The 27,004-nt window shown below is 41.3% G+C and overlaps 1 non-coding gene across 1 annotated transcript; it reads left to right on the top strand.

The window, feature by feature from the left end:
* The first annotated feature begins 1,107 nt into the window (after nt 1-1,107).
* trnal-cag (transfer RNA leucine (anticodon CAG)) lies at nt 1,108-1,190 on the top strand. The gene has a single exon. It is a non-coding gene; the product is annotated as a tRNA-Leu (tRNA).
* Nucleotides 1,191-27,004: the final 25,814 nt, after the last annotated feature.

The raw sequence follows: 27,004 nt of genomic DNA, 5'->3' as shown, positions 1-27,004 counted from the left end.
AGCGACACAGCAGGATTGCAGATCATGTCGGAAAATAAAGTGAAAATCAAGACATTTTCCTTTCCCAGCCTCATAAGCGGGATGAACTCACTTGCAAGACTTCACCCAATAGTTGGGTAAATTCTACTTGTGTAAAATATTCCACACTTTGCACTTTCACAGAGTAGTTTTCCCAAGTGTTCAGAACCAAGAAGTTGTAAAAAGCCCATTAATTACAACATCCCGTGACCTTATGAGCAAACTTAGCCCATTTATAAACTGACCAATTTCTGCTTAGTAGGTCATCTGCTACTCAATAAACAAGAATAAGTTTAACAATAACATGAAGAACGCCGGCTACATTTAAACACCAGGTATGTGAAGAAAAAAATTATTCCTAATTTATCTGATGCACGTACTCACTCAGTTTGCTCCAGCTGTGTGCAGCCCAGGTAAGATTTGGAGGAATGAAGACAGCATGTGCAAGGAACAATTTTCGTCCAGATTTCTGCCCAAACATACAAACTCTTGTCAGTGCATTGTAGAAAAAAATAAATAAACGAAACTGGATTACTCACATTTGTTTGCGTCCTGTTTGAATTGAAGGCTAGCTGCTAACGGGAAGGTAGCATATTAGAAAACTGACTTGTGGGACTTTTAAACCACCCGAAAGCTTGCAGCTACTTTAAAAAAAAAGAGCTACTTGTTAATGTGAGATTTTTGTGGTCTCTGTGTTACATGTACATAGACAGTACACAATGTAATACACCACAAAACCACCTGGCGTGGAGTTTATTAGCTCCAACGTAAGAGGCGCATTAGCTTGAGACATCTAGCAGCCGCAGCGTGAATGAGCATGAGGTTGGACGCGCTGCCGGACAGGTGGATTGTGTTACCTTGATTGTGGTCCGCCCCGACACACAACTTTGTCGTTTTGTGTAGTGTGTTATCGCAAAGCAGCCCCGATATGTCACTGATATTATCGGCCAGGACATTAGCCACAAGTTATACCTGCTAGTTCAGCTAAGCAAACGAACCATGATCCGTAGGGTTCGGGTTAGGCGACGTGGTAACCATGGCAACGGTAATAACAAAGGAGGAAAAAACGTGTATACATTATGGGCAGTTGTCAGGATGGCCGAGCGGTCTAAGGCGCTGCGTTCAGGTCGCAGTCTCCACTGGAGGCGTGGGTTCGAATCCCACTTCTGACAGTAACATTTTTTTTAATTTAACTATGCAATCATTACATTTACAAATACTCTGTTGTCCCTCAATTGATTATCAGATCAGAAAACACCTTGGTTTGATCATGAGGTAGTAGAAGCTGCAGAGTATCTCCAGCTCAAGTGACTCAAACTCACCTTACACCAGAAGACACTTTTAACATTGGTGACAAACTTTCTCTGAAAACTGAAATGGTGATTTATTTATTAGACATCATCACACATCAGCTTGCAAGTCAAAACATGTAACTACACGTGCGCATACCCACATCTGCCACTGCGCTGTAGTTTGAATTTAAACAAAGGAAGCCAGATTGTCTTTGAAGCATTTGATGCCACATCAAAGTGAAACATGAAAGTGTCATACACTTTCTCCAGAGGTTTTCTGTAAGTGACGCAGGAGGTATCCAAAGTGTGAGCCTGCCACTGTGGGGTTGTGTAAAGTGTTGTTTTTATACTCCTGTGACCTCACAGAGGCAGGTAAAGGTTAAATACTGAACAGAGGTAAAGCCTGTCTGGACACTCCGCAGTGTCAGATTGGATAGGTCCCTTATAAATTAGATTAGACCTGAGTGTTCCTTAGGTCTTCCCTTGTTAATTATTGTTGGTATTAAAGGCTTAATTTAACATGCACAGGCAGTTGATCGATACAACTTGGTTTCTTGAGATGTAGTCTCATAGTGGCAAGTTATATGTTTTTGTTTTTTTATTTTTCTAAAATGTATTTTTGAATCACTTCATGAATTTCAGAACCTGCCATGAATGTTTAAACATACAAAAGCATTGCTATAGGATTGAAAAAATATATAATAAAAATAATGCATATAAAAATGCTATACCTTTATATTGTTTGTAAGAATAATGCTGGTATTTGTGTAAATGTGTCACTTTTTATGTGAAATATAATTCCAGTTCTATACAGCCTAAACAAATGCAGTTACTTAAAATTTGTGATAGTTAGTCCTTTGGATGAGTATTTGTCACTTTCAAGTTGGATTTGAACGTGCAAGTCTTACCCTTTAACCACAGCCATATATTAAAACTTAAACTTCCCAGGTTTAACACTTTAGCAGGGCTATGACTTAACATAGTCCTGCTGCACAGCAGGTTGCTCTCGAATTAGCCCTGATATTTTAACTGCAGCCAGGAGGGGGGAGTGCTAAGCCTGAGCGTCAGTGAGCACGTGCGCGTTTGACAGATGATGAGCTTCAGTGTATCCTGTTGAGACTGTGAAAACACATCTGCATGGTAAAACTCTCAAATGATAAGCAAATTTAATTTGGTTTAATGCAGACTACAGCTTCTGGGGAATGATTTCACTGTGGGCACCTGAAGCCCCGAGTGGTTGATGTGCTGCTATTTGGATAATTATAGAATGGTTAAAGTCCTTGTATAAGAAAAATGTTTGCTTTTAAGTTCTGATATTCAATGAAGACATTTCAATTCGATAATTAATAGGAGAATAAATAATTTGAGCTGTGGCACTACATGATGACTCCATTCAGAGGATAATGAGGAGGTGGGATACAGGAAATACAGGAAAACCCACACAGGACAAAACCACGTCCTCAGCGTTTCTTTTGAGTCATAGCACTGTCATGACTCAGCAGGTGGAGGGTCTTTCTGCTGTTTCTCCCATGAGTCACGACACAATAAATCTGCCCACCTTGAGTCAACTCCACCCCCCCATGACCCGTCAAGCTCCTTACAACTGAAGACAGATGGCAGCATGAGGGGTCGCCCCCCGTGTGTATATATGTCAGTGCATAGGCTCCGTGGGAGTGGGTGCCTCTGTGATTAGGTACTTCTTGAAACTCCCAGCATCATCAGCACACTGTCTGGAAACCCCACATTTATAAAGAGGCAGCTCTTTTGTCCTTGAAGAGTAAGCTGACCCTGAGTGACATTCAGACAAGGAAAGTACAGTATCTAATATTATGTAAAATATCACTAACATATAACACATGGAGGCACATGAATAATTTTGATCTTAGAAGGATTTCACATTGCCTTCCCTCAACAATCTGCTTGTAGTGACTGTGCCAGCTGGACATCTGGCTTAAAGTAGGTTAATTAGCAGAGGACATTGCTCTTATCAGTATCACAACGCCCTCGAAATTAAATGGGTGATTTAAACACTGCCATCTTTACCCATTTATCCTGATATGACCCTAGAGACAACTCTGCTGGCATTCAGTATATCTTAATTATATCTGTTTTCTTTTCATGGTGATGATTACACAGCATGACACAGTAATTAGAAGCGCTTGTGATAAGTAGGTATAAATAGGAAGGAATATAACCACAAAACTTGTTGAGCAGTGTAGAATGTCTGACGTCTGTGCTGCTGTTCAGGTTGCAAAACGTCCACTCAAATCAAAACAGCTGCTTTCATGAAGTGAAACTGAAACACAAGATGAATTCCCGTAAGAGGGAGAGTCAAAAGAAAAACATAGTGACACAGCAAAATTAACTCAGTTTAGTGTGTTAAAAATGATGGTGATTATCATTATTATTGTCAATCCCCTAAAGTATGCTTACAATTTTTTTATATCACAAAAAGAACATCAGCTATTGTAGTGTAAGAGGGTGGATAAGACGCAAACTATGAGGCTCTTTGGATATCAGCGATGTATAAATGCAGTTTATATGCATTAATTCTAATCTGAAAGAAGGAAACACTATATGAATACAATGTTGCGCAATTTATGAAATCTAACATTAAAAGCATAATATCAAGTAAATTGGGGAAGCAGAAATAATTTCACAACAACACAAGTTGAGAGACAGACAGACATCCTAACCAAACATGCAGTCAGAGACAAAAGACATTGAGACTAATGATGGCTGAAAGGATGAAAGAGGAAACAATATGCCGAGTCACACATTGTCACTGAGCCTTCAGCTGCGTTCTAAAAGCGTGTTTAACTCCCTTTATGCAATGGTGAAGTCCAAGTCATGTGTCCAAAGCCTCAGCAGATTTCAGTCCAATCTCAGAGTGATTAGCAAGGCTTTTCATTCTATCCTTAGCTTCCCATGTATCTGATTAGCAGGTAGGCCTGCTTCTGGAAGGAGGCTTTTGAACTGCTTTCTCATTTCTCTGCTGGCAATAGCTCTGGTGTTTCTGTGGGAGTTTACATCTTATGTTCTGTGGTTATGGACCATTGCGTTTTAGTTTGATTCTTTATCCTCTGGATTATGACTGTGGATCATGTGAGTATATTTACACTGTCCATCTCCTGTACATTTTGGTTGTCCTGCTTTATTTCTTAGCTTATTAAATGTTAGATTTTTTTGCTAATGACGACAAGAATGATACCAGAAACTGCACTTGCAACTAATCAAAGAAATTTAGAATATATGACATGTGCAGTGGTTTGTTTACATCATTCCAACAAGCAAATGATACCATAGTCAATGTTAAAATGGATGAACTCAGACTGGCCTGTAAGCAGGATGTGATTTTCCTTGTTTGAACTCATTTAGGAGCCTCTACAGGCAAACATGACACCTTAGGGATAAATAACATTATTCTAAGGATCCAAGGCCACATATGTTTCCTGGTTCTGGTGAATAAAGACTTTTTCTATTTGCAATGCACTGAATAAAAATAGGGATTTCATTTGTTTCACAGCAACTATGGTGCCTAATTTGCTGAATAATGATCTTTGCTAAGTACACCCTAGAGCATTGTGATATATTTTACATGCATTTATTATTTACCGAACACCTCCTGTAGCACCTAATACCCTAAAGGCGAGGCGCCTTTGAATAATGAAGAAAATTTTGCCACAATCCATGCATTTCTGTATTGGAATATGCAATGTTATGCTTTATCTTATCTATAGGCTCATAATACATAATAAAAGGTAAAACATTAAGTGCAGGACCTGAAAGCATTGATGGCTACAGGACCTTTTTACTCTACCATATAAATTTTATCAAATACATCCTATCCATAGTTGATTGAAGACCGTTTCTGAAACTCTGATTTCACAAGGCACAGACAGAATTCATAATAAATGTCTCAATCGTAATCCTATATTATGGTGTATAGAACAACCTTTTCTATATAAGTTACCTCAAGAAAATCATAATTTCATTGTGGTCTTTAAATTGGGATAGGTTCAACTCAAAATGTAAGACCAAGCATAAGAGCAGCATAAAAATATTTGTAGCAATCTGTTATTTACCTATAGTCAGCTGGAGGAAACAGTTCCTACTAATACAAGAACAAGGGCAACAGCCAAATCTGCTCTTTGCATGTGTCAGTCAAGCTTAGCCTATTTTTTTAGTCACAGAATTTGACTCATCTTTGTTTGTATTTCACAGTGGGATTGGAGCCCTTTCCATCTACAATGAATTATCTTTACCTCCTTGCATTGTCTCATTAAGAATACACACTGCCTGTTGCAGATATTCCTGCTTTTTATAGGTAATCCTTGCATTATTGACTGAAGGAAAAGCTGGCTAAAATCACATTTTCTTCCGTGACAGAAACGTTCACCAAGGTAATGTCCACTTTCACTGTGAACAGGGACTTAAGCTTGTTATTTAAAATCACTTGGAGGATTTATTTGTGCCTGTATTCTCATTATCCCTGTCTTCATTTACTCTTTAATCCTCACAACTGTCAGTACAAACTCTATTTAACAGTTGTGCTATATGTACTGAATTTACTTGCCGGCTATATGAGCTAATACTACTAAAAGTGATAAATGCATTGATAGTACCACTATTATAATGATACTCTTATACTAATAAATGTAGTAGCTCTATTCAAATCTTAGGAAATCTATAAAAAAAAAAAAAAAAAAAACTATGCAAGGATGCACCTTATTGTTAGCAAAGTCCCTCCAGAATATAACCAATCACCTTTGACATAGAACATCTAGGAACAAGACAGCATTAGACCAATAACACCCGCAGATTTAAAGTGTCTGTTCATGGACTTTCCTTTTCAGATAAGCTTTATGCCAGCCCTCATCAAACATGTTTAGGTACTACTTTAGACTTAAGCACTTAAGCACACAAGGAACCACGTTGAGTTACCAGGAAAATCTAAAATGGACATAAAAGAGCACTTGGAATTGACTATCTGTCCATCAGAGTTTTTAAGACAATCTTCAATCACCTGTAGTTTAGTTTAGATATACGTCCTCATCAGCCCAGGATGGTAAAAACTAATTAGTTTTACCGCAAAATTACACACCAAGAAGGCTGACTTTTGATCTTTTGCCTTTTTTGTATGTTGTCTTTTAGCCTGGGATGAGTCGAGGCCATGCAGATGTATGGTGCATTACATTCTGCTAGCCAGCTCAGGAAAAACATGACAACCTCTCATCGTTGCGCCTTTCGTCTGCTCACGTGAGACTGATATTTCATCCAAATCTGGGAGGCTACCACCAAAAATGTCCGCACACAAACGCAATTTTCAGTGCTTCAATGCTGTTGGAGGTGAAGGCTCCCACAAGTCTTCACTACCCTTCAAGCAACAAACCATCCACCTCCCCAGGATTCCTCAGCATGGCATAGTGGCCCATCATGAACCCCTGGAGGAATGCTATCTTTGCTCTCAGTACAGACACACCCAAGCCCTAGAAGCATTACAGACACAGGTCTTACCTTTGTGTCATGCTCACACACTGTATCACCACCATCATCCACACCAGTATGTTCTTGGAAGGCCAACCAGACCTGAGGAGAAACATTCGGGCCACGACCATCCCATTCATCGTCACAGGTATGATAAGAGGGTGACGCTGGTGAAGAACAGTGATCCCTCCCTAAGGAAGACCATCATCTTACACCAAAGGAGTCTACACAGTTTTGGCCTTTTCTTAGAGGAAGTTTCTGAACTCCTGCAGTACCACACCAGGAAGCTCTACACTCTGGAGGGCCGCAAGGTGAGGTCATAAACACCTGGACCTGGAAGATGATGTGAAAACATGTTGAGTGTTCATGTTCTTTCTTTTTATTATTGTTATCTTACATAACCTGCAGAATTTGCGGGTACAGAGGTCGTGTCACATTTAATTCTGTGCTCAGGAAACTTCTTTATACAAGAGGAAGTGTCCGTGCTTGACCCTGGATAAATGCCTTCCCCTGTGTTTAATGAACTGAAAAGGAAGGCCAATCTAAAAAAAAAAAAAAAAAAGAAAAGAAAAAAAAAAGAAAAATACTACGAGGTCTGATTATCTACACTAATTTAACTTTAAACTACTCTGGAAACAATGGTGGTTTAAACTGTTGTCACAAATGGTTTTTCCATTGGAGACAGGAGTGAGAGGTGTCTAGTGACAGCACTGTAGACTTGTAGGCTCTTTAGTTAATATAGAAGAAAATATTTGGTTGAAAAGATCAAATTACTACATGAATTAACATTTTAATAGTTCATTTTATAATATGTCACATTTCATTCATCACATGCCTCTAAAAGCATGACCTTGGTGTATTTCAATAACATTTATACTCTATTTGGTTATTGTTAGCATCTAAATTTACATAATTTTCTGTTTTGCAGTTAGATGTTTTCATAAATACAACAAATACACTCCACTTGGTATTCCGTTAAGAGCTAAGTCTGGTGGGACAAATATTTTGAGTGTGTGCATGAAGGAATGAAATAGAGATATTCCCGCACATACACATTCAGATTGTGGGTATCTCTCCAAACTCCATTAATCTTGCTCAAATCAGAGCTATTTTTGAGAAAGGAGAAACAGGTCAACGCTGAAACTCCCCTAGTTTGATACTAGCGGTGTCTCAGAAATGTGTTTTTCACTATAGTAATTCATTATCTTCACCTGGGCTTTGTGTGACCACGGATGAAGTCATTTATCTGCCTTTACGAACAGCAGATTTCAAACTCAAAACTGCAGTTCATCAAAATTACTATTCGCGGGCGGAATAAAATAAACAAAACTCTCAATATCTTGGTCGATATGTGTTTTTCAGAGTTCCATAGCTGTCATCAAAAAGCAGAGGCTTTGCCGTTCAATATTGGATGTCAAGAAAATGTAAAAGGCACACTTATAAACAATACACAGGAATAGCAGTATTTGAAATGATTCATTTTCTCAAAAAAAAAAAAAAGGGTAAATATCCAAACCACCAACAAATGGATGTGTATAATTTACATAAAAAGTGTTATCTTAAAATAAAAAAAAGCATATGCTCTTCTAAGGTCTGTAGCTAATATTTTATGCCAATACAAAGAGAAACAGGTCTGTATACATTCACCTGCCATCTTTGCATCCAGTCATGCAATCACCCAGACAGACGATTTTAATGCTCTGCGTTGATGATCAACTACTTCCACACACTCAGCCGTTTCATATTGCACTGTCATCTGGTGAAGTCTCCCAGAGATCATCCTGGATTAGGACATTTATCTTGTCTTGACTCACTGCTGGACTCAGAGTCTCTATGAAGATTTAGAGCGCTCAGTTGCACAAATGACAATACCTTGACCCATATTAAATATTCTCATCATAACCATTAAATGTGCCCCTCTTGAATACTATCTAATTACGCGCTATGTTTGTGTAAAAAAAACATTTAAATAAATTATGACTTCAAAATAACAATAAAACATGAGTCTTAAAAATTCTACCTAAAACTTAAAGTCTATATGAAAGACATGAAGCCCATAACCCCATATTATTTCTTGGTAATAGAAGTGATGTAAAATAATTAAAAATATCCAAGCGTTGGCATCTTTTCATATATGGGAAACATAAAGCACTGCTAAATATCTTGTTATCATGAATGTAGCTGCCCTCATCAATGACAAATTCAGTGGTTAATTTAACAATAGATACAGGTTAGATTGTGTACCTGACAGAAGAACAGACTGCCTGAGTAATTAGAAACAATTATCGGTTGTATGTGATACTCAATAGACAATCCTCAACCTAAAAATGCTGACCAGGATTAATAGTCAACAGGAAAATGAGCCATTCCATTTTATTTTAAATAATGGTCTAGCGGGTTCTTTGTAAGAAAGAAAACATGTATAAATTCTTATAAAAAGGGCCTTGAGTTGGGGTTGTGATTTCAAACATAAATCTGCCTGTAATTCCTCATCCTACCATTATAATTTCACTGTAAATATCAGCACCATTGTAACTCAAGTCTTTCTTAAATCATTCCCATTCTTCTGTTTCAGATTGACAATGTTCAGAGTCTGATGCAGTGTCCCAGTGTCCTTGTCTGCGTAGGACGTGAGCCTTCTCATCCTTCGATTGTTGAAAATTTGAGGAAAACATCTGATGACAAACTTCCAAAACTGAGCGTGAAGTCACGCTCTAATGGCTGGACTGAAGGACAGGAGGGTAAGAGAAATGCATCAAAACTGTATTTGTGGCACAATTTCTGCATTATCTAGTGAGGGCACTCAAAATTATATGAAGGTATGCTTACCTCAATGCAAGGGATAAAAAAAAGATATACATTCATTGCTATATTATAGATCATTAATAGCAAGTACTTCTACAGTAAAATAATGGGTTCTTTAGCATCGATAAGAAAGACCTGATTCCATCTATTTCTTTGTCTTTTTCTTCCTTTCTCCATGACACTTTTCATGTTAAACCAAGGCCGTTCAGCAAAGAAAAGTGTCGTCAGTCCAAAACTGGAATCTGAAAAGAGATCAAACCAGCAGTCTGTGTCATCTGACAAGTCTCTACCTGACGGGACTGACTCTCCAGATAATTTGGGTTCCTGCCCACCCACCGGTGATGGAGTGAGGGACGATGACATAGAGAAACGGGTTCGTGTTAATAAAGATGGCAGTTTGTCTATGGAAATGAAAGTGCGCTTCCGGCTACAAAATGATGAAACAATACAATGGTCAACAGAAGTGAAAAAGACCACAGGCAGAGCATATGAGTACCTCCAAGGATACAACAGCTCATATTTTGCACAAGTTAAGGATAGAAGCTGTTCAGAATCTGAAAACATCTCTGCTGCTGAGCAAGATGAGGGTTACATCACCAGGCGGCAAGGAAGACACACAGATGAACCTCACTGTCCCCACTGTTGTAGTCAGTGCCAGGGTTATGACATCTGGAAAAACGTCCCAGGGACAGACGGAGCAAATCGCTGCATTGGAACATCCAGCTCAAGTGCTTCCTCATATACAATGGTCTCTAGAAAGACAGTGGTTGAAAGGCAAACCATGTCTCGATCAAGTGAAGAGTACAAGGAACAAGTGGTGGAAGAAGAAACGTATATGAAAGAAGCTGTTGAAGCATCTGAAATCGTAGAGTACTGCACCATCAGGAGTGGGACCTGCTCACCAAAGTGTAATGTGCAAACCTCCGCACTGAATAGCTGTGAAGCGTTTCCTGGCAGTTCTCCAAATGATCAGGTCAAAACATCAGAGCAAGAAGAACAAGCAGAATCTGCCCCTGGTGCGTCCCCGCAAATGTTAACAGACCATGAAGCGGATCAAAGTGATGAAGACGATGATATCCTACCAAGTACACCTACTACTGGAAGTGCAGTGTCAGGTGTAGAAGCACCAGTGCAGCATTCATCTCCAAACCCCCCAGACAGGGCATCAAATGCTTCACTGCACTCCAGCAAGTCAAACAAATCCAAAAATTCACACATCTGTCATTGTGGCGCATCAGATGTTTCTGAGAGTGATACAAAAGGACAAGACAAGGCCCAAGATGGGGAAGAAGGTGAGTTACTGAGAGATCAACCAAGTGCCATGTCTGTTGCATCAAATGTCTCTGGCCAATCTGACAATGTCGGGGAGAAAAGATCCAAAAGTGCCATGTCAGTTCAATCAAATGCCTCAAGAAAATCCAAATCAGATGAAGTCAGACCTTTAAGCAGCATGTCTGCAAAATCCTCCAAATCTGGAAAATCAATAAAGTCAGAGGTGGCAGCTGAGCAGGATAAACCAGAGGAGGATGTTGACGACAGAGCATTAAGTTCCATGTCTTCAAAATCGAAGGTCTCTATTAAATCAAATGGATCAAGGGTCTCTTCTGTACCTGATAAAGAGCAAGATGAGAAGGACACTGAGCAAAAGGCACCTAGTGCCACATCCGCTGCATCAGAGGGCTCTCCAGAATCAGAATTAGATGAAGCTGAACAGAGAGCACAAAGTGCAATGTCAGGGAAGTCTAACATTTCAGCAAAATCTAAAATGTCAAGGAGTTCTGAGGCTCCAATAAATGAAAATTCAGAGGACAAATCTGAAGTGAGTGTGCATTCTGCTGTATCATTAAAGTCAAAAGATGATGCTGAAGATCCTGGTGAAGACAGAGTGCCAAGTGTGATGTCATCCAAATCAAACACCTCTGCAAGGTGTGCACATTCAAAATCCTTTAAGCTTGAAGATGAAGAAAATGCTACAGGAGATATTCAAGAGAGAGCGTCCAGTGTTATGTCAGCAAATTCAGGGAAATCTAAAACATCTGAAATTGAGGAAGTGGGAAATGCAAATGCAAGAAAGCCAAATGAAGACGACAGTGAGGATGTAGTCGAGGAAACTGTGGAGAGAGCAGCAAGTACCCTGTCAGCAAAATCAGTAAAGTCTAACGCATCTACAAGGTCAAAAAAATCTAGAACTCCCGAAAATCTTGAATATCAAGATGAACACGAAGGTAATTCCAAACAAAACATACAACAACATAGACCACCGAGCACCTTGTCGGAAAAATCAAATGCATCTGAACAATCTCATCTTTCAGCTCAAGAGGAAAATCAAGAAAGTGAAAGAACTAGCAGTCCAATATCTGCAAAGTCTATCCAATCAAATGTATCTGTAACATCTAGAAAGTCAAAGGGCGCTGAAGAAAGGACTAAAGTAAATGCTGAAGGTGTAGACAGACCAGTGGAGAGAGCAACTAGTGCAATGTCAGCTAAGTCTGATGCATCTGCAGCGAGATCAAAAAGTGCAATGTCAACCAAATCAGCAAAGTCAGTTCAGTCAGATATTTCAAAACGATCCAGCAAACCTGAAAGTTCCGAAGTTCCTACTCAGGAAGGCGATCGTGATGAGGATGAAAATGTACAGCAAACTGACAAACTGAGGCCAGTGAGTGCAACGTCAGCAAAATCGGGAAGGTCGAATGCCTCTGCAGTCTCTGCGGAATCAAAAGTTTCTGAGGCTCCTGTCCTTGATGGGGGGGATGCTGAACCAGAGAGCAGTGAGAGACCACAAAGCTGTATGTCAACTGTGTCAGTCAAATCTGCCAAATCAACATGGTCAAATATTTCTGCCAAATCTAACATGTCAATGCCCAGTGATGTTTCAGCAGGAGGCCGTGCTCCGTCTCCAAGCAATATGTCAACCAAATCTGCTAAATCCACAAATTCAAAGGTTTCAGAGATGTCCAGTAAAACAAGAGGTTCTGAAATTCCTTCCCAAAACTGTGGTGATGCCGCTGTAGAAATTGAGGAGACTGAGGGAAGAGCAACAAGCCCAATGTCAGTCCAGTCTGTGGAATCAGGGATTTTTGTAAAATCATACAAGTCAAAATGTTCAGCTCAAGGCTTTGAGAGCCCTGATGAAGGAGGTGATGAACAGCAAACTGAAGAAAGAGCAGCAAGCAGCATGTCAGCTAAATCAGTCCACTCACAGGTTTCTGAAAGATCTACGAAGTCTGCAGAGAGAGCACCCAGTGCTTTGTCAGTGAAGTCAGCAAAGTCACGTGCCTCGACAAAATCTGCAAAATCACTTTCTTCTAAGGTTCCTGACAACAGAGACGATGAAGTTGAAGTTCAAGACAGAGCCCAGAGTGCAGTGTCAGCTAGATCCACTCAGTCAAAAGGACAGGATGGCCAATCTGAAGAAAATATATCTGATCACGAAGAAAATGCTGAGCGAGCTCCATCTAATATGTCCGTCAGGTCAGGAAAATCAGCCGGATCAAATGTTTCTACAGTGTCGAAAAAATCTGAAGTTCCCTTAGAAGATGGTGTTGATATTCCTGAAGAAAGAGTTGTTGAAGGGGAGAGTGAAACAAGAGCAATGAGCTCAATGTCAGGCCGGTCAAATGTTTCTGCTGCATCCAACAAGTCAAAATGTTCTGCTAATCCTCCAGCTAAAGAACACGCAGAGACGCTGGGTGAAGAAAATGATGAAGAGCTGACTGAAGAAAGGGCAGGAAGCAGCATGTCGGTGAAATCAGTCCAGTCTCATGTCTCTGAAAGATCTGCTAAGTCTGCAGAGAGAGCACCCAGCGCTCTGTCAGTGAAATCAGCAAAGTCACGTGCCTCCACAAAATCTGTAAAATCAGCTGCTGCTGAAGTTCATTCCACCAAATCTGATGAAGTAGATGGTGAAAAGGAAACTCAAGGCAGAGCACAGAGCGCAATGTCAGTCAAATCACAAAAGTCAAAAGGGCACGATGGTCCAGCTGAAGAAAACGCAACTGATGACGAGAAGCATGCAGGGAGAGCTCCGAGTAACATGTCTGTCAGATCAGCAAGATCAGTAAAGTCAAACGTTTCTAAACGATCTGATGCTTCTGAAGAGCCCTTGGATGATGGGGTTGATGATCCTGAAGAGAGAATTGTTGAAGGGGAGAGTGAAACCAGAGCAATGAGCTCAATGTCAGCCCATTCAAATGTTTCAGCTGGATCGATTCAATCAAAATGTTCTGCTGATGCTCCAGCTAAAGAAAAATCTGAGACATCCGATGAAGAAAATTGCACGCAAACTGAAGAAAGAGCGCCAAGCAGCATGTCAGTCAAATCAGTCCAATCTCACGTTTCTGAAGTATCAATTAAATCTGCAGAGAGAGCAACAAGTGCTTTGTCAGTGAAATCAGCGAAGTCACAGACTTCTGCAAAATCTAGAAAATCAACTGCTACTGAAGGTAATTCTGTTCAATCTATCAGCATTCCTGCTGTAGGAGACGACAGGGAGGAAAGTCAAGACAGAGCGCAGAGTGCCATGTCAGCCAAATCTGAAAAGTCAACTATTTCTACCAAATCTACTAAATCAGACAATATACATAATTCTGATTATAAGGAACCTGAAGAGAGAGCTGCAAGCAAAATGTCTGTCGGATCAACAAAGTCAGCAAAATCAAATGTTTCTACAGTATCTAAAAACAAGACAAAATGTTCTGCTAATCCTCCAGCTAAAGAACACACAGAGACATCTGATGAAGAAAATGAAGAAAGAGCAGGAAGCAGCATGTCGGTGAAATCCACCCAGTCTGTGAAATCTGCAGAGAGAGCGCCAAGTGTGTTATCAGTGAAATCAGCGAAGTCACGTGGTTCGACAAAATCTATGAAATCAAACATTTCTGAAATTTGCTGTGGTGAAACTACATGTGGCGCAAAGGATGAAGATGGTGAGGAGGAATCTCAAGAGAGAGCACACAGTGCAATGTCCACCAAAACTGCCAAGTCAAGCATTTCTACAAAGTCTACAAAGTCAAAAGGATTTAAAAGTCCGGCTGAGGAAGACCTGTCTGATCACGATGATGATCCAGAGAGGGCTCGAAGCAATTTATCGGTCAGATCAGTGAAATCATTGAAGTCAAAAGCTTCTGCGACTTCTAAAAAATCAAAAGCTTCTTTAGAAGACAGTGACGATGATCCTGAGCAGCTTGAAGGGAGAGCAGTGAGTCCAGCATCTGTCCAGTCAAACATTTCTGCTAAATCAAACAAGTCAAAATCTTCTGCTCGTGTTCCAGCTAAAGACAAATCTGAGGTCTCTGATGAGGAAAGCGACAAAGAGCAAACTGAAGAAAGAGCAGCAAGCAGCATATCGGCTAAATCAGCCCAATCACATGCTTCGAAAAGATCTACTAAGTCTGCACAGAGAGTGCCAAGTGGTTTGTCAGTTAAATCAGAAAAGTCACATGCTTCTACAAAATCAATCAAATCAACTGCTTCTGAAGTTCCTTCTGCCAAATCTGCTGGCAATCCTGATGGATGTGATGGAGAGGAGACCAACGACAGAGCACAGAGTGCGATGTCAGACGCTGAGGAAAGAGCTGCAAGCAATATATCCGTCAGATCAGCAACATCAGCAAAGTCAAATGTATCTAGGAAATCAGAAGCTTCTGAAGTTCCCTCCAGCCGCAATGCAAATACTGATGAACAGGTGCATGAAGAGCAGGACGATGACAGCAGATCAGTAAGTTCTATGTCAATCCATTCAGTCAAGTCAAATGTTTCTGCAAGATCAAGTCGGTCGAAGTGCTCAGCTGATGTGCAGGCAGAAGGAAGCGCTGCCAGACCAAGGTCACATACTTCTACGGTATCAACAAAATCACATACGTCTAAAGTTCATCCTGATATGAATATTCCAAAGGGGAGACATGATGACGAAGAAGATCAAAACAGAGCGGAAAGCCCAATGTCTGCAAAGTCGATTATTTCAGTAAAATCGAATCAGTCCGAGAGTGTGAATAATTTTGATTATGTGGAAAGACCTTCAAGCAATATGTCAATGAAATCAGCTAAATCTGCAAAGTCCAATATTTCTGAGAAGTCAAAGAAATCCAAAACTTTTGACATCCTGTCTGAACACAGCGCCGCAGACAACACAGGGAGAGTGAGCGCAATGTCAGCTCAGTCAGTCAAGACAATTAATTCTGCTACTTCGAGAAAGTCTAAACGTTCTGATGTTGCAGCTGAAGGAAGCTTTGAAAGACCCAATGAGGAGATAGACAAAGAGCAAACTGAAGGAAGAGCAGCAAGCAGCATGTCAGCCAAATCAATTAAGTCTCATGTTTCTGAGAGGTCTGTGAAGTCAAAAGCCTCTGGTGTAGCTACAGATAGAGCCCCTAGCGCCCTGTCCGCTAAATCAGCACAATCACAAACCTCAGCAGAATCAAACGCTTCCAAAGTGTGTTCAAGTAAAACTGCTGTGATTTCTGACGAAGAAAATGTTGAAGAGGAGACTCAAGAGAGGGCACCGAGTGCTACATCAGCCAAATCTGCAAAGTCCAAGGGACAGGATGGTCCTTCTGAAGGAAATACGTCTGGTGATGAAGAACACACAGAGAGAGCTGCAAGTAGTACATCTGTCAAATCAGCAAAGTCAGCGCGTGAAGATCCTTCAGAGGAAAACACTGCAAATGAGGACACTTTACAACGACCAGCAAGTCCTGTGTCAGTTAAATCCACCAAATCTGCCAAGTCGACACTCTCAAACATTTCCAGAAAGTCAAAAGTCAGTACTGCTCGAGGTCAAGAAGATAATGAAGAGAATATGGCGCGACCGACAAGCAGCAGATCTGTGAAATCAGCAAAGTCAGGAAAGTCCAATGTTACAGCAGCAGCAACGAAGTCAGCGGTTTCTGAGGTTTCTGCTAATCATGGCGCTAACATGACTGACAACGAGGACGACGCCGAGAAGCCGGGGAAGAGCTCAATGTCTCTCAAATCAGTGACGTCAAATGTTTCATCAATATCTACAAAATCGAAAGCTTCTCATAATCCTGAAATTACAAAATCTGAAGTAAGTGATGGAAATGCAGCTGAACTGAGGGCACAAAGTGTTATGTCAGTTAACTCCGCGAAGACTAATCTATCTGTGAAATCAGGGAAATCTAAAGTTTCTGAAGAGACAGCTGAAACCAAATCTGAAGAGAACGACCAAATGAAGTCCAACATGTCTGGAGTTACATCTAGTGAAAAGACCCGTGATAATGATGATGCTGACGAGAGAGCACATAGTGGCATGTCAGTGAAATCATCCACATCAGCGAGATCAAAGAAATCGAAGGTCTCTGTTACAGCTGCTGAAGAAAATACTGAGGAAAAGGGAGAGCGAACGCTTAGTCCTGTGTCTACAAAATCGAACCGATCTGAAATGTTAAGCAGGGCTGAAGTCCCGGCTCTGCAAGTTGAGAAAACTGAAGACACAGAATCTGCATCCATGTCATCAAAGTCTAATATTTCAGCACGTTCAAGAAAGTCAGCATCTGATATTAAACAAAAGACAAGTGAGGGGCGGCCACAAAGCTCTTTATCTGTTAAGTCAAATCTTTCCATGAAATCCAAAAAGTCCAAAAAAGAGATTTTAACAAATCAAGATGAGGAAAATAAAGAGTTGAAGACGTCCACTGATGTTCCAACTAGTGTTTCTGAAACAATCGCAGCGGAGGATGTGAATCACGAGGACAGACGTAAGCCGATGACTAGTCTGCATGAGCAGGAGAAACAGGATGATTCAATCGATAAGAGGAGCTGTCACTCTAAGACAAGCAAGTCGAGCAGGAAAGATAAACCTACGGTGCTAGAAACCTGTCAGAGCGCACAACAATCAACAGGAAATAAATGTCACGCGATCTGTCACAGAGAGTCAAGTGAAAGTGATTTGTCACAGACACTGTCCAGTTCAGATATTGTCAAAGAGATTTGCGAGGCTCCGGCCGGCAGTGAATTAAACACTGAGGTGTCTAAGAGAAAAACAAAAAGTCCAGTGAAAGCTATGGACGCTGGAAGGTGTGTTGCTGATAACAAAAGTGACAAAAGCAGCAAATGCAGAGAGGACAACACAGACGTTGAGGACTTTGATCTGGTCCCATCCAGCTTACCAAATGCATCTCCAACTGAGGTTGTAAACGAATGGCTGAAGGCCTTACCGACAGACAGCGATATGTACGGCGTGGAGGATCTCAACGAAAACTGTGATGGGCAGAGAAATGGCCAGCCAGCAGAAGAAATGAACAGGGTTGAGGGCAATGAAAACAATACATCTGCAGCTGAGAATACATCAGACGCAAATGAAGGAGCTGACGCGAGCGAAGCCCCTAATAATGACCGTCAAACGAGCACAGAGGCGCGAGATGAAGATAATGCCTGTACTCAGACAGGCGATGCCTCAAAAATATTCCACTCTTCCGTACACGTGATGAAAGTCCTATTAAATCCAAAGCTTGACAGATGTAACAGTCTGCCAGAAATTTCTCCAGTGTATGGACGTAAACTGAGCACTTCAGCTGCAGGCCTTCTGGATTGCCTTGTGAAGCTGCAGTTAATAGACCACGATCCTAAAAATGCAAATGAAAAAGACGAACGATACCAAGAGCTAATGAATATTCTGAAATCTCTTTGGCTTTGCGATCCTCAAGAAAGTCAGCACGCGTTAAAGAAACAAGATCGCCATTCTGTGGATGATGAGTTCAACCACACGTCTTCCTCGGGGGTGGATGTGAACAGTGGCTCCACGGGCTCCGGAAAGAGCAGTGATGGTGTGAACGTGTCTCAACCACATATCAGTTCAGATCCATTAAGTAAAGTCGAAGAAGTCTGCGAAGGTGAGACTGATGCAGGTGCTCAGTGGCCATCTGAGAGAGCCGCACAAGGAGAGTATGAAGACAAGCAAAAGGATGATGATCTAGCAACAAACGACACAATCAGAAACAACGATAGTCCAAGAGAGCTACCTGAAACACCCCCCTCCTCAGACAAGAGTTCAGGAAATGACAGCACCAGTTGTAGCAGTCCTCCCACCAATGAACAAGCACAGTTAGCCAGAATGATTCCTCAAGATCCTGATCCCGTTTGGGTCTTAACCTTATTAACGAAAATAGAAAAGCAGTTCATGGCACATTATATTAATGCAATGAGAGAGTTCCAAGTGAGATGGAACTTGGATGATAATGAGCAGCTTGACATGATGATAAGTGAACTTAAATCAGAGGTCCACAAAAGAATTCAAACCAGTATAAATAGGGAGCTGAGGAAAATTCAAGGGCGAACAGGCGTACCGAGGCCTCCTAAGGAAGCGCTGTCTCGTGCGTCCACCGCAAAAACGGAAGATAGGAGACGGCGGCTGAAGATCATGTCCAAACAATCAAATGATCCAGCAGTAGAAAAGGGAGATGATTCAACGACTGGCACAAGTGACAGTGACCAGCGCAGCGAAAACGATGAACAGTGCCCATGTGAATCATGTGTGAAGAAAAACATAAAAGCTAGGCTGTTGCTTCCAGCGGAAGCCATGAGAGTTGCACCTGTTGTCATGGACTTCGACCTAAAGAGGATTCTGATGATGAAGAACGCCGATCCTGGTAATACAGCCAAATGTACCCATTCTGCTTCTGAACATTATATCAAGACCAAAACAGTAGAGACACTCGTGGAAGAAGTTATTGCCAAAGCTGTAAGAGAAGTGGAAGGGGGTGAAGCAGATCATGCTACTCAAGATGGCTTTGCTTTGGTAGAAGATGAAAAGGAACAAGAAGGCCAAGAAGCGGAAGAAAAAGAAAACTTCCAAGAAGTGATCGAACAGGCTGCAGAGACAGCAGAAGCCTTTCCTGCAGATGGAAATGAGGAAACAAGCAAAACAGAAGCTGAAGGGACGGAAAATGAGAGCGAATCCATTATAGAGAGCGAAGAAAGGTCTGTAGAAACTCATTCTGAAGAGGTGTCTACAATTGAAAAGAGAGAGAACATCACCTCAACAAGTAGAGACGATTCCTCAGAAAGTATAAAAACAACCTCAAATGAAGATGAAAACGAAACTACAAATGAGAATGAAACCATCACAGGTGATGAACTGCCAAAACAACCAGATGAAGATGAGATTCTTGTAATAAGAGAAACTGTGGTCACAAGTAAAGATGACTCAGAGGAAGAGGAAAAAGACATTCAAAGAGCTGAAACCAAACACACACCTGCTGGAGAGGCTGATGTGCAAGACACAACTGAAGATGAATATGAAAAAGAAGCGGTGGAATCAGGAGTGGCTGACAATGAAGATAAGATTGCTCCTACAGCAACAAAGAGGAACGAAGACACAACCTCAGCTGATGAATCAGCTGAAGAAGCTACATCTGATGACGAGTTTGCGAGTGAAGAACATCAGGAGGAGACTTCTGAGGCCACTGGAGCTGAGGGTGACAATTCAGCAGCAGAAATAACTAGTGAACATGAATCTGAAAAAGAAGACGAGGCAGCCGATAAAGCACAGAATCCTACCACGAGTGCAGATGAGAGCGATGACGCGACCACAGCTGACGAATCATCCAAAGAACCAGCGGAGGAAGCAACTGAAGCTGAGGTGGCTGCAGAAAGACGGCTGGCTGTCACGTGCGAGGAAGAATCAGATGGTGAGACCACAGAAGCAGAAACATCTGTGGCAGCCTCTAATGAACAAACATCTGACCAAGAGGAGGCCGTTGACACTGGAGCAGATGGAGCTGATGACATGGAGGAGATCGCTGCCACCAGTGATGAAGATGAATCTGCAAATTCTGAGAGTTTCGATGCCACCACAGGTGAAGATGAAAGTGCTGAGATCTCTGTGGCAGGCACGAGTGAACATGAATCTGACAAAGGAAAGGCTGTGGCAGAGGGAAGAGGCACTGATGAGCAAAAGCTTGCTTGCACCAGTGCAGATGAGTCTGCCGATGAGAACGGTGACACAGCCACTGCCGAGGATTCAAAAGAATCAGCAGAAGAATCAGAAACTGGTGATGAGACGGCTGCAGGGAAAGAAATCACAAGTGAAGGTGATTTAAATGAAGAGTCTGCAGAAGATGAAATTCCAGCAGAAGAGACTGACTTAGCTGCCACAACTGAGAATGAATCTGACAGAGAACGAGATTTAGAGGACGAGAAAAGTGAAGATGGAGAGGAAACTGCTGCCACCAGTGATGATTATTCTGCAGCAGATGCCACCTCAAATGAAGATGAGACCATGGAGGAGAAAGATAAAGTAGCTGATAAAATGTTGAAAGGACCAGCTGAAGTGGCAACAACTGAAGACGAGACAGCTACAGACAAAGAGGTGGATGTCACGAGTGAGGATGAATCAGGGGAGAAGCCTGTGGAAGGTGAAGCCCCCCCTAAAGAGTCCGATGTGGCCTCCACGTCTGAAGATGAAGACGAAGAGGACGAGGCTGCGGAAACAGAAATGGCTCCAAATGATGAAGATGAAACTGCAGACAATGATGGAACAACAACAGCTGAGGATGAAAGTGCTGCGGAAAAACGCCTCGCTGCTACGAGTGAGGATGAATCTGAAGATAACAGTGAATCAGAAGGGGCAGATGTTGCAGCTACAACCGAACATGAATCTGACAAAGATGCAGCAGGAACAACTGAAGACGTGGAAGAAACTGCCTCCAGCAGTGATGACGACTCTGCAGGAGGCGTTGATGCCACGCCACGTGGTGAAGGCCGAAATACTAAACTGTCAAAAATATCTGAAGCAGATACAACTGAAGATGGAGAAGAACCCGAAGAGCATGATGAGACGGAAACTGCCCCAGAATCAGTGGCTTCTGAAGCTGTTACAGGAAATGAATCAGAGGAGGAGAACTATGAATCAGCCATAGCTGAAAATAAACCGATAAATAATGCAGCAACAGGCAAAAATGAATCTACCAGGGAGGAGGACATTTCCAAAGCTAAAGCTGAGAATGAATCAAGACATTCAGAAGCTGAGCCTGAAAGTGAGACTGCAGATGAAACTACAGGAGAGGACGAAGCAGCAGACGAGAGTAAAGTCACTTCTGGTGAAGAACTTCACGAGACAGAAACATCAGGAAATAATGTAGAGAGCAGTGCAGATGAAGACTTAGTTAAAGGAGGAGAAGAGGAAGATGATAAATCTGAGGATGAAAATGAAAGCGGGGGGACAGGTGATGATTGCACAGAGGCTGCAACAACAGGAGACGAGACTGAAGGACGCGGAACAACAGATGAAATGTCTGGAGAAGCTGAAGTGCCGAATGAGTTTACTGATGGTGAAGACGAAACAGGAACAGAAGGTGCAACTACAAGACAGGAGGCTGTCGAAGCTGAAAGGGAAGAAGCAACAGATAACTCAGAGGATGAATCCGCACAAGGCAGCGGGCAGCAGCAAACTGACGGAGATGACGGAGAGGTTGAGAATACGGACAGTGAGTCCTCAAACAAACAAAGTTGTGAAGAAAGTGGTATGACTGAAGAGCATCAAGAAGGTGCTTTAACTGAGACAAATAACGAAACAGAAAGTCCCGAGCTGAAAGCAGACAGGGATGAGTATGGGGAAGAGACGTCAGAAAACTGTGACAAAGATCAACCAGCAGAAGGCGATGATGACGGTTCTGATGGACAGACAGAGACTAATGTCACAAAATGTGAATATATTAACATAACCAACGAAAGCCACGATGACGACGAAGACCGGGTCAATGCTTTTGACGAGGAAGCTGAGACTGAGACACCCAACGAGAACTGGAATGGGAACCAGGGAGATTCAGCTGATGGAGAGGATGAGGCAGAGGAAGATTCAGAAGAACCAGAGGAAGAAAGTGATAATGGAGAGCGAGATTTCACCCCAAGGAAAACAGATAATCAAGAGGCAGCTAAGAGTGCAGCTGAGGAAACGACACTAATCCCACTTGATACTCTGACCAAAGTCAATGCGGAATCTGAGGATGGCGCTTATGCTGATGTTGAAGATTCGGAGAGTGAAATAAACACTCAAGAAGGAGTGACAGGCCTCAAGTCAAAAAGTCTGAAACTGTCATAAACTGACATGCTAATCATGCTCCAAAGAAATGCACATTGTTCAAGCAGCGGCTGTTATTTTCACGAACTAAGCCATAGATTATGTGTTATACATGAGCCTAAAGGGAAACATGGCAACATTCACAAATATTAAACTGTTCAAAGTAATGATGCCATTTGTCTTCAAATTACGACAGTATATTTACATCACTTTTGCTGCTCAATATTTTTATTCAGGATTAATGAATGTATTTAATCTAATCAGAAGTATTATTTGAAGACTTGTGTGAAAATCTAAAGGTTCTAAATGAAAGTTTTTGCTGTCACTTCATAGTCAACATTCACGTTGTCTTATGACAACGAATGACGCTTTTGGCAAGAGAACAGTAACAGCACCACTGCTCATGGAGAGAAACCAGGTGTGGCAGTAGAGAAAATTTACATTTAGCACCTCTAAAATAGTGCAAAATTATATATTTTTCTAGTTAAAGATTTACTTTCCTGGACAGCCAGAAAATACAGTTGCTATTCATTTCGAATCTTCAACTTAATATTTCAAATAAAATCTTGTTCATGTTAATCTTTCGCAGGATCTAAAGAATTGGATAATGGGTAACATCAGTGTAAGCATCGCACACAATTCCACCAGGTACCTGCATTTTACCTTTAACTGATTTCTCCAGCAGATTAATGTGAACATCTCTGGACAGTAGAACAAAGTCGGGCCAGGGTTTTATGTATAATGAGGTTGTCCTATTCTTTATTTTAGACCATTCCAGAGTGTTTATCAGTAAGAAAATATATTATTCTCTTTGGTACGAGGTCATTACCTCTGCTCAATGCACTGTACTAATTGTCTTTGAAATTAAATGAACTTAAAATCCTTGAGTTGTTTTTTTTTTGTTCGTTTGTTTTCTATATATATTTCAAATTTGTGAGAAAAAAATCAAAACAGTGATGCTGACATGTGGCGAACTGCGGCCCCTGGACATTACTCATCTGTAAGTTTAAAAACATACCACTATTCATGCGAGATCCTTACACTATATTGTGCGACATTGTCGCTGAACCGACAATGACCACCGTTTCCTGATGTGGAAGGTCACCTGAAAACACTTCCTGAATCCTAATTTATACAGTGAATGAAATTTTGTGGGTCATGGTGGTTTTTGAAGAACAATGATCGCCTTACTAAGAGCAATGGCACAACAATGTCACATGGAGTCTTTACTATTGACTGAATTCTTGATGAATTTTAATTCACAATAGAGTACAATCAACATCTGCAGAAAGGGCTGGTGGATGAGACTTCATTCATTCTCTGTCTACAGTGAGCCCCATTAGACGGAGCTGATGGATGTGCCCCTCTCAGACTTTCCGTTTGCGGTCTCTTGTGGTCATGTGACATACATAATTGGTGTCACTCTGATTGACTGCATAACACTACAGCAAGGTGCGGCTTCTCTTCTCAAGCTGTGATATTGAGATAAGAACATCTTGCTTCATATGCTGCCCGCCAGCTCCAGACGTCTCCAAATTGCCTGATTTCCACCACTTATCCAATTAACAAGCAATATGGAAACATCCTGAACAGAAAATTTGATTTAGCTAGCTATAGAAGACGGTTTTGACCAACTACATATATTATTTGAAATTATTCTCCAGCAGGACAACTTTCAGCAGCAGGCAAAAAAAAAAAAAAAAAAATCCAATTCATTGGATTCATAACAAGAATATTTTCCTCAGAAGTAGGATCGATGTTGCAGCGATAAACCTTTACAGCACTTACATTCATCTCCGTCTAGAAAAACAACTCCACACCAAAGAGAGGGAGAGAGTTTTGTTTTGTGTCTTAAATTAAGTTAAATATACCTTTACCATTTCTGTTTCTTTTTTTTTTCTTCACAATTTCTCATTTCTGTGGAAGGTTTGCATTTGAAAGTGTTTTTAATTACGTGCTAATTAGCTTAAGGTGGACAGAGACTCATCCCTAAATGAGTCTAAATACTTGTGTAGGTGGGGCTTGGGATTGCAAAGGGTTTCAGGAAATTGTATTTTTGTGCTTTTGACATCAGGGATAGTATTATTGTGCTCATTCTATTTAATGTGATTCATTGTTCTCATTTAGAAATATTTAATTATTTATGATGAGGCGGCAGGTCCAGGCCGGGTGGTCACATTCATGTGAAAGTAGGTCTGCCTTAAGTATAATATGGCATTGTTCCTCAGGAGGAAATGTGATAACAGCACTCATTAGACTACTGCTGAAATCAAAACCAATTAATCAAAAAGTTTATGTAAAGGTAATGTATCAATACTTCAGATGCAATCAGTGGCATAACCTCTTTCATAACAATGCTTCATAACCAATATTTGATTTGCTGAGATTAATCTAATCCTCAAATCTTCTGGAAAAACAAAGCGTTTTTTGAGGAAGCACCTGTTTGCTGGCACAGAGTTATTTCCACAGTAAACACTGGAAGAGTGAGGAACGTCATCCGGAGCACAATAATAAGGGGCTTTCCCGCAATCATGTTTACCTCAGAGCAACTTGCTACTTGAACAGCTGCAAAGGTTTGCTTCTCCTGACCACAGTTCTTCAAATCCCAACTGTGGATGTGTTTTACAACAAAGAGACTGACTGGTACCCCTGAGCTGGAGGAAATGCTAATTTTCGTACTGTAGAACATCATAGCTGTGACAGATAAGAAACAGAAATAAGAAAGGATTAAGCAAGGAAAGAAAGGAAGAAGAAAGGAAATAGATATGCAGGGAACATTGTAAGTGCCTTTCCAGTAGATCCCAGAAATGAAGCTACGATGTGGTTTTCCCAGCGAGGCTGATGTCGGATGTGAAGAGAACACTAGAACAAGGAAAAGTGAAGCTCTCCTGAAACTCATGAACATCCTGGAGGAACAGCAGAAGTGCCTGTTGAATACATCGGGGGGGTTCAATTGTTCCTTGTTTATTGACAATCACTTTGTCTTTTTAAGGCAAATGCAAAAGCGAGACTTTCTCTCACTCCATGTGTGACAGAGGACAGAAACAGTTCCCACACAGACAGGAAGTCAAAGAGGGGCCTCTTGTGATGTAGAGGGGGATCAAAATTGAGGAAAGTGTGGGCATGTGTTTGTGCGTGTGTGTGTGTGTGTGTGTGTGTAAATCAAGGCTAAAAATGTAAAACAACGCTGATGGAGCACTTACAGAACAACATTCAGTAAATATTACATTTCTTGTTACATGTTTAATATCATAAATGTTTTGCTTCTGCAGCCACACACACTCAAACCTTTAAACACTCACATAAGGCACATGCAGTGCACACTCACATTAATAATGGGAGTTGAAAGCAGCTATTGGCAGCGTGTATGCCTTTGGCACAGAAGTGGCCAGAACTGCGATACTAAAGGAGACCCACGCTCCCTTTCTTTCCCACCGTTGTTCAGGTTATCCTGTGGGGCCACTTATGACCCTTCTGCAGGCAGGATGCAATGTCTGGGGACCCCAACAGAGTTGCACACAAGCATCCGCCAAAGCCCTGGGAAGAAAACAAGGGCTGATGGAAAACCAGAAGAAGGGAATATAAAGAGAAACAGCATTTAGTAACCAGGACGCACTCAATAACACTCACCATGCACCTGCAGGTGTGTGTGTGCTTTTGTTGTGCGTGTGTGTGTGTGTGTGTGCAGTGAAGTAAGGTTGTTCCTTCAGAGAACTACAGCACAGCACAGTCCCCACACACAGCACAGGTGGTCCAAACAAAAACCTGTGAAGTGTTGCCCAGAGAGTAATATCCCCACGTTGTGTGTTGTATAAAGCCCCCCATAGGAAACAAACACTTCCCGTGGTGTAAGATTTATTGTTCCCTGCACTTATAGGTAACAACATATTGCGATGATATCTTCCTTACAAAGTTCTTTGATTCATTCTTAAGAATATTTAATGGAAACACAGCCTGTACACCAGAAACAAATGGAATAATATACAATGCAGGACAACTCCATATTGTTTCGTGATCATCGTAGAAGATGGGTGAGTTCCCTTCTCACTTGCATTTTGCAGTGAGAATAGGAAATAGCTGGTTAACTGTATTGTGCAGTGTGAAGAACCAATGCATTGTTCTGCTTTGATAGATTGACCGCACATCAGCTGGCATTTTTTTTCCCCCAGTGTGACAGAATGCATCTGTATTCACATCCGCAGGTTCTGCACCAAACACAGACCATTACACAATAAAAACCCCCAAACATGACACACTAACATGCAACGCTCCACTGAATGATTTCAATGTAAAGGGCAACACCTATTTATAGATGATTACCTTATTATTTTGGGAAAAAGTTGGTAACGTCATCAAATCTCAC

The sequence above is a fragment of the Echeneis naucrates genome, chromosome 24 (assembly GCF_900963305.1).
Source record: "Echeneis naucrates chromosome 24, fEcheNa1.1, whole genome shotgun sequence".
In the NCBI taxonomy this organism is placed as follows: Eukaryota; Metazoa; Chordata; class Actinopteri; order Carangiformes; family Echeneidae; genus Echeneis; species Echeneis naucrates.
This window is presented reverse-complemented; position numbering and strand designations above follow the sequence as displayed.